At 40.8% G+C, this 9484-nt stretch overlaps 1 long non-coding RNA gene across 1 annotated transcript; it reads right to left on the bottom strand.

Moving 5' to 3' along the window:
• Window positions 1-5392: 5392 nt before the first annotated feature.
• LOC121083046 lies at window positions 5393-8396 on the bottom strand. Its single transcript, XR_005826229.1, has 2 exons — window positions 8206-8396; window positions 5393-5757 (listed from the first exon to the last, which is right to left on the bottom strand). It is a non-coding gene; the product is annotated as an uncharacterized LOC121083046 (long non-coding RNA).
• Window positions 8397-9484: the final 1088 nt, after the last annotated feature.

Genomic DNA, 9484 nt, shown 5'->3' with positions numbered 1-9484 from the left:
AGCACTATAAGAGGATTTTAATAAGTTTTTTTTCCTATCAAGGTTTGGTCAGTAAGGCTTGACGCAATATTTTTATTAATGAAGTGTCTGATTGTTTCATGGACTGTTTGTTTTTCATATTGTACTCATTGAGCAGTGGAATATTTTAAAAAATGAGAGGACACATCAGATGCTGATTTGAATTTATTGTAAATCAGCAATTGGTAGTCATATCATCTTACCTTATTCTGGCAGAGAACATGAAAAATGTAATAGGAATACAAATTCTGTTTCCATAAGTGTGATGAAACACTTAAAAACATGACAATTTCCTAGGTGACTTTTTCACCTTCTGTATTTGATCAGTTGTACCACGCATTGCTTTCTCTTAAACACCCCAGATCCATGGAAGTAAGAACAAGAATCAAACAGCTGTCCCTAGCTAGCCGTAAACCTGGATGTGACCGAACATAGGAAAAATAATTGGCTGGGTCCTTTTTCTGCAGTGTTCAAGCAAGTAAGGTGCCCACAGTAATTCCTTCAGAGGCTTTCTGCATGCAGGGTCTTGAACCGCTTTGTTGATGTGTGTTGGTGTGAGGCTACTGTGTCTGGCTTTTCACAGATTACTGGGTCCTACTCCATGCCCATACATCAGAAGAAGACATATACTGGAGTGAAATCTACCCTGCAGACTTCATGGCACAAAGTCAGAACGAGCCTCTGTAGCCCGTTTAAGCTTCACATTTTTAATATATGGAAGGGCTTCCATGTATTACAGGGTCAAAATCTTCTTCTACTGCATTATCAACACAGTCCTACCCATTGAACTGCACATGTCACTCATCTGGGGACTGAATTTGGGCTTGAATTGAATTTGTCAGTCATCTGGGGATGATGCAGAGGTTGGGAACAATTAGTTGCAGGGCATGTGATGCACTTCCACATGTAAATTGTCTCAATATGTTGTGTACTTAGAACAAAATCGACACTTCGTACTAGCAGAGATGAAAAGGCATTTATCAGTATTTAGCACAGCTCAAAATTTGAGCCTGGGTGAGGGGTATGTAAGCTATCCTGGCTACTACCAGGCAAACCACAAACCCTTTATCTATTTTCAACAAACCTTCAGTTATTCCATCATCTCTGTTTCCTACTTCAAATTGGAGCTAATATACCGTAGGTGGTAATTTAAAAGCAAGCTCATTTTTCTTCATAATAAGACCAGCCTTGTTTCGGTATACAGTTCTCTTCAGTGCCCTTGGTGCAGGAGTGTGAAATGTTTTTTTAAACAGATAGATTTAGCTCAGCACTGTAGTATACTGAGGGCTGCTGCTTTAGCCAGGTGGCCAGGACCCTCTTCTCTGGAGAGTTATGACAGCAGATGATGCTGGTAAAAGCCCAGAAGGATCAAGAAACACAAAGGATTGCTCATTCTGCTCCCTCGCATATTATGCCTTTTTCCTTGGACTCTTTTGGTGGGGGAAAGGCTGTAGTTAGGAAGGAATAGGCTAATTTATCACTTTTTTTTTCAACATATTCTGTTGGCAAGGTTCAAAAGGTCACTGCTTGAAAACCAACAAGATATTCTTGCTCTAACTGAGCGGGCAGAAGTCCTTTGCTGAAGTGAAGATGCTTGTAGGGTCTAATTCACTTTCACTTTTAGACAGTGAGTGCTTCTTCATGCTGGGGCAATGCAAATGTTGCTGCCTGTTTTGAGCACACAGTCATTCTACTGAGTGTATCCCCTTCCATTTCCCTTTCAAATGGAAGGGCCTTACACCAGGGCAGATGAACTGAGTTTGTTACTATTACTTAGCTTTCTGTTGACTACATGATTTATCATGACCTTTCCTTCGTAGTATTTCTCTTCTGAGAGAGCAGTTCAGTATAATTCCAGGAGTGAAAGGATTGCAGTAAGGAGCATGTAGAGCTGAAGGATATTTTGAAGGTGCTATCTTTTCCAAGAGCTCCTAAAGGTAGTGAAAAATTACTTGACTTTGACTCCAAATAATGTAATTCTTTTCTTTTTAAATAATTTTCTAATAAGCTACAGTATCTTTCCATTAGAAAGAAGCAGTCCTATTTTGTGACCTGTGTTTTATTTTGAAGGTTCAGCTCTCATCTGTATTATGAGAAATACATGAACATAACATCATCTACCTATCAGCATGTAGATTTTTTTTTGCATAATTCCCATAAAATAAAAATAGAAGTAAGGTACAAGATATGACAGAATTAACATAGTACATAACTCTGGAGGCATCGTTATCTGACAGAACAAGTCCTAATGAAATCATCATTCAAAGGAAACCTTGCTTCAAGTTGCAGAATGAATGTGAAAATGACAGATTAAAACACTTAAAAGAAAAGTAGATAAATAGACAGAAGGCATGAATGAATAAAATTCAGCTAACCTGGGTAGTTTGCATTTCATTTTGTGTCTATAAATCCATGTTACAGATGCCTAGCAAAGAATTGGTGTTTTCCTATGGCTTTCCATCAGTAAGTCATCATTGCGGATTTCTCTGCTGATTGATATCATATCACTGACTATCTTGTGGCAACTACTCCCCAGCAATTTAGCACATCCATATTACTCACTTTTAATCAGATAAGATATTTTCTTCAGCTTCTGCTGTCATCCTCAGTAGGCTTTCTTTAAACTTACATGAATTTTACTAAGAACTGATTTAAGCCCGGTGTGGTAATAAATATACCCCCATTAAAAAAAAAAAAAAAAAAACAACAAACCAACAACAAAGTAATTTTACTGGAATGTAGAATAAAACTTAGAGTTTTGATACTTTGAGGGTTTTTTGATCACATTTGATGGGTTTTATCAGGAAGTTAAACCTACTTCACTTGAAGTGGCTTTATCTACCCATGGGCATGAAGGCAAAGCCTCATTCTTGAATTCTGGCTGCTCCTGAAATTCAGGCCATCCCATCGAGACTGAAATCAGACAGTGTTCCATAGTTGTTCAGAGAGGACTACATTACGAGCTTCCTTTTCTGTGATGCTTGTGGTTCCTGTGCTCCCAGAAAAGTGCAGGTTTCACTTAGGAGACTGCTGGTGTGGTGCCTGAGGAGCCAGTGTCAATTGCTCCACAGCTCTACTGAACTCCATGGGTTAGGGTCACCATCTGAATTTCTTCTCCCATGATGAGGAACTTCCTCTCACCAAGCACAGGAAGGCATCATTGGGTATGACTCTGGACTACAGTCAGGAGCAGAATTTTTATTTCCCTTGAGGAACAATGGTCATATAACCCAGTTAAAATAGTCCAGGTTTATTCATGGCTAGCCTGAGTTATGACAGATTTACTTTGAAGAACAATACAAAACTGCTGATGCAATTAAAATTAAAATATTATTCAGTGGTAAGGCTATAGGAAGAACAAGGATATATAAAAGCAATTTAATTTCATGGGTTTTGGAAGCATTGCCCTTCATCTATTTAAGATCTATTTTTATTAAAATTTTGCAGCCTGGAGGTTAATTCATTTTTTAATGTATGTTTGTCTTTCAGAAGCTTATTGATTTAAGCAGTGGTTTGTATGGCAGTTGTCTAGAAATACTAATCTACATGCACCATATCTGTATTTCCTCTGCAAGCAACACAAACGGCTTTTTATCAAAGCTTCTTTCACTTGGTCGCTTTTTTTGAAAACTGTGCTAAATGCAGATGGGTCCACTAATGAGTTATTCCCTGATCCTTAGGATAATGAAGTTTGTCTATATAGGTCTGTGCCCTGTCTCCTTTACCCTTCCCACTAGGATCTTTCCTGTTGCCTCCCAGGACATCCCTGAGATTGCTGGCTCCTCCGCTGTGCTCTCACTTCCCTCTCGTCCCTCAAACCCAACAGGTCTCCCCACCGGCCTTACCTTCCTTCTCTGGCTTGCTGGCTGAACCAGAGGCAGAAATACCCACAGGCTGGCCGGCTGGCTAGCACCAGACTGCCTTCCTAGAAACAATAACTTCTGGAGTAAGTAGTGCTCTGTAGTGTTAATTAACAGGGTATTAATGTAATTCATACACAGTGGCGGCTCATACTGCAAGGCAGATCTTTGATGGACAAAATCATGTGTGCTCTGGCTAAACCAAGCACTTTGCCAATTTAAACCAGAACCTAATCCTGAAAGTGGAAGTGGTAGTCATGTAAGAAACTGGGTGATCTCATAAACTGAATTTATCCCCTGTTTGATCCTGCAGTTTTCTACAGGTTATGATACTAATTCATTCTTACTTCAAGCCCGCTCTGCATTTCCATGCAGCTGTTGCAAAATGCCTCTTTCAGAGGTTCAGTGTGTTCCAGAACTTCTTGGAGAAATCCATTGATGAGTTTAGTTCTGTTTTTGAAGCCAGGTGGCATTCAGATCAAGAAGAAGCTAGGTTTATTTTTCAGGGTATTCAAAATGGGCTTTTATAACTCAAGTCTCAGTGTAAAAACATGTATGGTGTCAAGCAAAGCCACGTGTTTACATGTGTTTACCAAAATGCCTGAATGTATAATGCAAAATATGAGCCTAAAACAGTAAGAAAGGAAATTTGTTTCTGTTTTGCCAAAACTTGTTATTCCTGTCGCAAACTACACAATAGTTGCTGGGTTTGCGTATCTATTCTTTGAGTCACGTGAATACTGTTTTTTACATTCCTTACCTTTCATTTAAAATGCAAACCAAATCTTGTTCTTAGAATTGCTGAGAAAACACAAGAGTGTTTTCCAAACAACCCAAACCAACTAAAACCCAAGGCATGGTAAAACCAGAACAAACCCAAAAGCTCACAAGCTCAAAGTCTTAACAAGAAATCCAGATGGGCTCATTCCTACAGTAATTTCTTTTTTGTTTTGATTGTAAGTTATGACTTTAGGGGTACACTGATTTGTGAGTTTTGATTGCAATAGTCCAAAAATAGCACCTTATTGTAATTGGGCTATTAAAACAGTGAAAAAAATCAACAGTTTTTACCTCTGACCTTCCAGAAAGAGTCACAGTCAATACTTGTGTTTGCTAAGACAACGGCAGTGTGGGAATGGACGTATGAGATCATCAGTGGAGATGATTCTATTCAGCTATCGCTACTGAAGTCCCTGTTAAGTGTTAAACAGAAAAGAGAGCGCATAATAAAAAATAGCGGCTGGGGCTATGAAAGTGAGCCCCGGAGCCCGGAGCAGACCCAAACCTTTCAACTTCTTGAAAATGACATCCATCTAGTGGGCACAGGCGGTATTGCAGCAGCAAACCCCAACGCCTTCATAAAAGGGATGTTGGCATTGTCCACATGTGTAAAAGCGTGTTTTTTTTTTTTTTTTTAAGGAAATAGGTTTATTTGCAAATTCTTGGAGCCTGCGAGAGAGTTTCTCTGATGGGCTGCTTTCCTCAATAAGCCTATCGTTCTTGACAGAGATATAGGCTCCCATTTTTATTTTTTTTTTAGATTCTTGCCTACATCCTGATTAAGTTGCTGGTGTTTTCTTCAAGTTCAAAATCTGGACTTTGTCTCGTTCCCTGCTGATCAATTTATCACCAGAGAGCAAGTGGAAATTTTGGAGAAGAATGATGGATCACTGTCTGAGATCTAAATGGCATGAATGAATTAAAGGTGCTGTTCTGCAATCCCTCTCCATTTGCTTCAGCAGACATGATGCCAGGAAGACTCCTGAAAGACTTAAAGGAATCCTCCTACTGGTGTGCACTAGATCTTGCTGCCTAGGAGATGTACAGCTGGTATACGTGACAGCACAGTGTACCCAAACTGTGTTCAAAACCAGGAACCCTGTGAAACGGAAAGGTAAAATCTTGAATTAGCATGATTAACAAACAGGTTTTCCTATCAATTGCATTTATATGAATATTTGGGAGTATCCCAAGTCCCTCATCACTTTGACTGCCATAATCCACGAAAATAATCAAGGAAGAAATCACAGAACCCTTTTAAAAATGTCATGTGATTTTGAGACCATCTAATCAAAATTATCCTAAAGTAAAGTGTTTTGCAGCACTAGACCAAAGTGCTGGCCTGCCAGAAATGGGAATCCTGCTGCTCTCCACACCTTCCCCTCATGTCAACATGGAAGGGTAGCACTCTTGCTGCCTATATGCTGCAGTCACCTACTCCCCCGGAGCCTCTTTTTACCCGTGCTGCCTGAGTGAAGTGAGCAACTGAGTGATGCGTGGTGGCTCTGAATCCCAGCCAACACAGTGATCATTTACTTCAGTTGTTTAACAGAAGGGCCGTAACCACAGTGTAACTGGAAAGTGGTTGCAAGTCTTGCTTTGATGGGCTCTGATCTCCCGGTGTCCTGCTGTGTGCTTTTTTTCCCCCCTTCAAATATCCCTATCAGGCTAATTAATTACCCAGTGAGCTGTGTTGTCCCTAATGCTTTGCAGAATGAGTAGGGCAGCATTCCTGACCATTAACTTCTCTTAAAAATTGATGTTTGCAATTTGACAAGACATTTGCTTCTTGTGATGTGTTTTGCACGCTTGTTACAGCAAAGAAGCTCGGCTGAAATGGAATACCTCTGGTGGGAAGCTCCAGGGTTACAACTCAGCAATTCTGTATGAAACACACTTAAGAATTCTCAGCAAATTTTAATTCTAACAGCCTTTTAAGACTGCTCTAAACAGAGAAGGTCAATAAAACCCTACTCAAGTTGTCATTTGGGAAATTCAAAACCATAATAAATGGTGAGACGATTGGGAAGTGATGTGTTGGTGTGTGTTGGTACTTAACTATGGCTAACAATGGTTCACTTTCTGATTTGACTCGCTTAAAATTTGCTGTATGCACTCAGCTTTCTTTTTGAGAGGGAAAATCGTGAATGAATATAACAATTTTATTCTCTTGCACATCAAAAATGTTAGTTATGCTGTCAATACTAGTATTTGTAGCACACAATTCTATTCCTTGCATATAGCAATACAAAACACTATTATACTATCTAAGCACCTTCCAGCTGTGCACGGTAATGTTTACATCCTCTTCAGAGAGGTACTGGTGTGAAGGGAAAGAATTGGTTCTGTTACTAAAATGGCTATAGTTGCTGCTGTGTGAGTTTTGCAGAAAGCAATCCCTTATATCTGATGGAAACAGTGCTGAGGTTTGCAAGGACTCTGGGGGAGGCTGTCCCCTTTTTGTCTGCAGAAAAAGTCTGTCATCTGTAGACATTTTTGTCGCCTTCACTCTAGAAGCTCTGCCCTCACTCTGGAGAGGCAGAAGCCTCATGCCAAACAGGCTTTGTTTCCAACTAGTTCCCAGTGTGGAGCATCAGGCAGCCTTTCAGTATGAAGCCATCTCCAGGCACTGACCATGACAACAAGTGGGACATAGATCAAAACTACTCCCGGACCTTAAGACCTATTTTGATACTGGTTTGCTACATAGATGCTATTCAGAATAAGGTGAATATTTCTGCCAAGGTTAAATATTCTGAGAAAAGAGCAATTACCTTTATAAATATTGCAATATGCCTAAGGGACATTTTTTTCTTACACAGCATTAATTTAAAAAGTAATCAAATCTCCTAGGAGTCCCATGTCACATGAAGTCATTTAAAGTGTCAGAAGGTGAACAGAAAAGTTAACACTACCTTTTCATCTTTGCCATTTTCTCCATTATGCCCGAACTTCAGAAAACACAATAATGCATGTAAGAGATCTGGCAGTCTGATGTCTGTCCATCCTGAGGCACAATGGAGGGAATTAAGAATAGAGCAGCTGTCTGATTTCTGAACCATCTTGTTTTTATAGGCTCTTACATAAGCCTTTTTTCTTCTGACTCTCTGTTTACCAAGTCAAGGGTCTATCTCATTGTTCCATTAGTGGAACTTGAATTCACAGCAAACTGATGAAATATGGCAATAAGTCTTATTAGATGTTGTATGTGGAACATAGCTCAGTCCCAAACGCTCTCCTGAGAGCGCCCCATCCCTCTCAAGCAGATATCAATGAGAGCAAGACTATATGCGGAAAAAGAGAACAACAAACTTTCTCAAAATGGTGATATCTAAATTGCATGGCACAAATGCCATTCTTTGGGAAAGCGAGGTTTTTCAAATGGTCTATATATAAAACCACTGATGGGATGTGTGAGTAGAGGGGACAAAGTGCTCCCACTCTCATTCCTGTCTCCCCCTCCATGTTCCTGACAGGACTCTAAGTGGGGAAAGGCTACAGAGGCTTTCGGATGCTACAGCAGATGAGCTTCAAATGTTAGTCTGACCTGGGTCCCACAGAACTTAAAGGACCAATCTTCACACTTTGGCCTGAAGGGAGACAGTGCAGGGTTCTAAAAAGCATGTTTCTTGCCTTGCTATGGGCGAGGTACCCAGCTCATTCATCCTCCATAATTTGCAGATCTGAATGTTTTGGAGAGCATTGGGACTGACTCTCTGCTGTATCGCTTCCTGTCATGTAACTGCTGGATGCCTAACATGTCCTTAAGCAGTCCTGTTTGCTCACCAGATTATCATTTATAATTAGGATGACCTTATTTAGAACCCGTTCAAGAGATATAGGCAGGCTTTCAGATGCTTCTGTCCACCAGACATTTATCGTTCATCGTGGCTGAAACCTCTCAGGTTTCCCCCAGCTCTCGAGAGGCTCAGCACTGGGCCGGCACGAGCTTCCTCGGCACTGTCAGGAATGAAGTGTTTCTTGGCACGTGCAGAAGCTGAATGCTAGGCACCTGGAGAACTTTAAAACTGAAATAGGTACCTACTTAGGTTTAAGAGCCTTCAGAGCTGGGCAACAGCTGAGCAGAGGTTTTTAGTGTCACTGTTTGTAATTGCAGCTAAATTCTGCCTAGCTGCCTGCTTAGATACCTAAATACCTTTTTGGGATCTGGCCCTAAGGATATTTTTTTTTTTTTTAGCCTTCTTATGCATTAAATAATAAAGAGCAGGCAATTAAGAAGTCTTGCTTAACTGGGTTAGCCTATTGAAGGGAGCTACAAATCAGCCTCATTTCCTCCTCCTGAGAATCGTTAGATCATTTGTTACAAGGGCGAAGGGAGCCTCTGCAGCATTTTGTGGTAGGAGTGTGTAGGGCTGCTCTATGGAGTGCTCTGTTCGGTTGTTTACAAACCATGTGTGCTAGATTGAGCATCCCAGTTGGATGTTTAGTTTGAAAAGCGATATGTCAGTTGCTGTTTAATTAGGACTCTACAGCCCACCTTTCTCAGATGCTGCTGCTTATTACAAGTGTTCCCTGATTGGGAATATGCAGATGCTGTTAGTGGAAGAAATAGTCGCCTTTAGACGAAGTGAAAGGGCTTTGCCACCTCTGACTTGGAGTTATGGCAGCAGACCTGGACCCCAGGGCTTAGGTGTGGAAGGACAGAGGAGACAAATGTGCTTCTATTCCGCTTTCAAGGAAAATGCTGTCAGCGAGGGGTGTTGCGGTGCTCTCTGGCCCCAGAGAGGAAATGTTTCTCCATCGCTGCCTGTGTCTCCTGCTCACGTTGTTTCTTGGGGTTTCTCTGCAAGAGTTTCAAGAACAGG

The sequence above is a fragment of the Falco naumanni genome, chromosome 2, assembly GCF_017639655.2.
Source record: "Falco naumanni isolate bFalNau1 chromosome 2, bFalNau1.pat, whole genome shotgun sequence".
In the NCBI taxonomy this organism is placed as follows: domain Eukaryota; kingdom Metazoa; phylum Chordata; class Aves; order Falconiformes; family Falconidae; genus Falco; species Falco naumanni.
The sequence above is the reverse complement of the archived record's forward strand: the minus strand, read 5'-3'. Positions and strand labels throughout refer to the sequence as shown.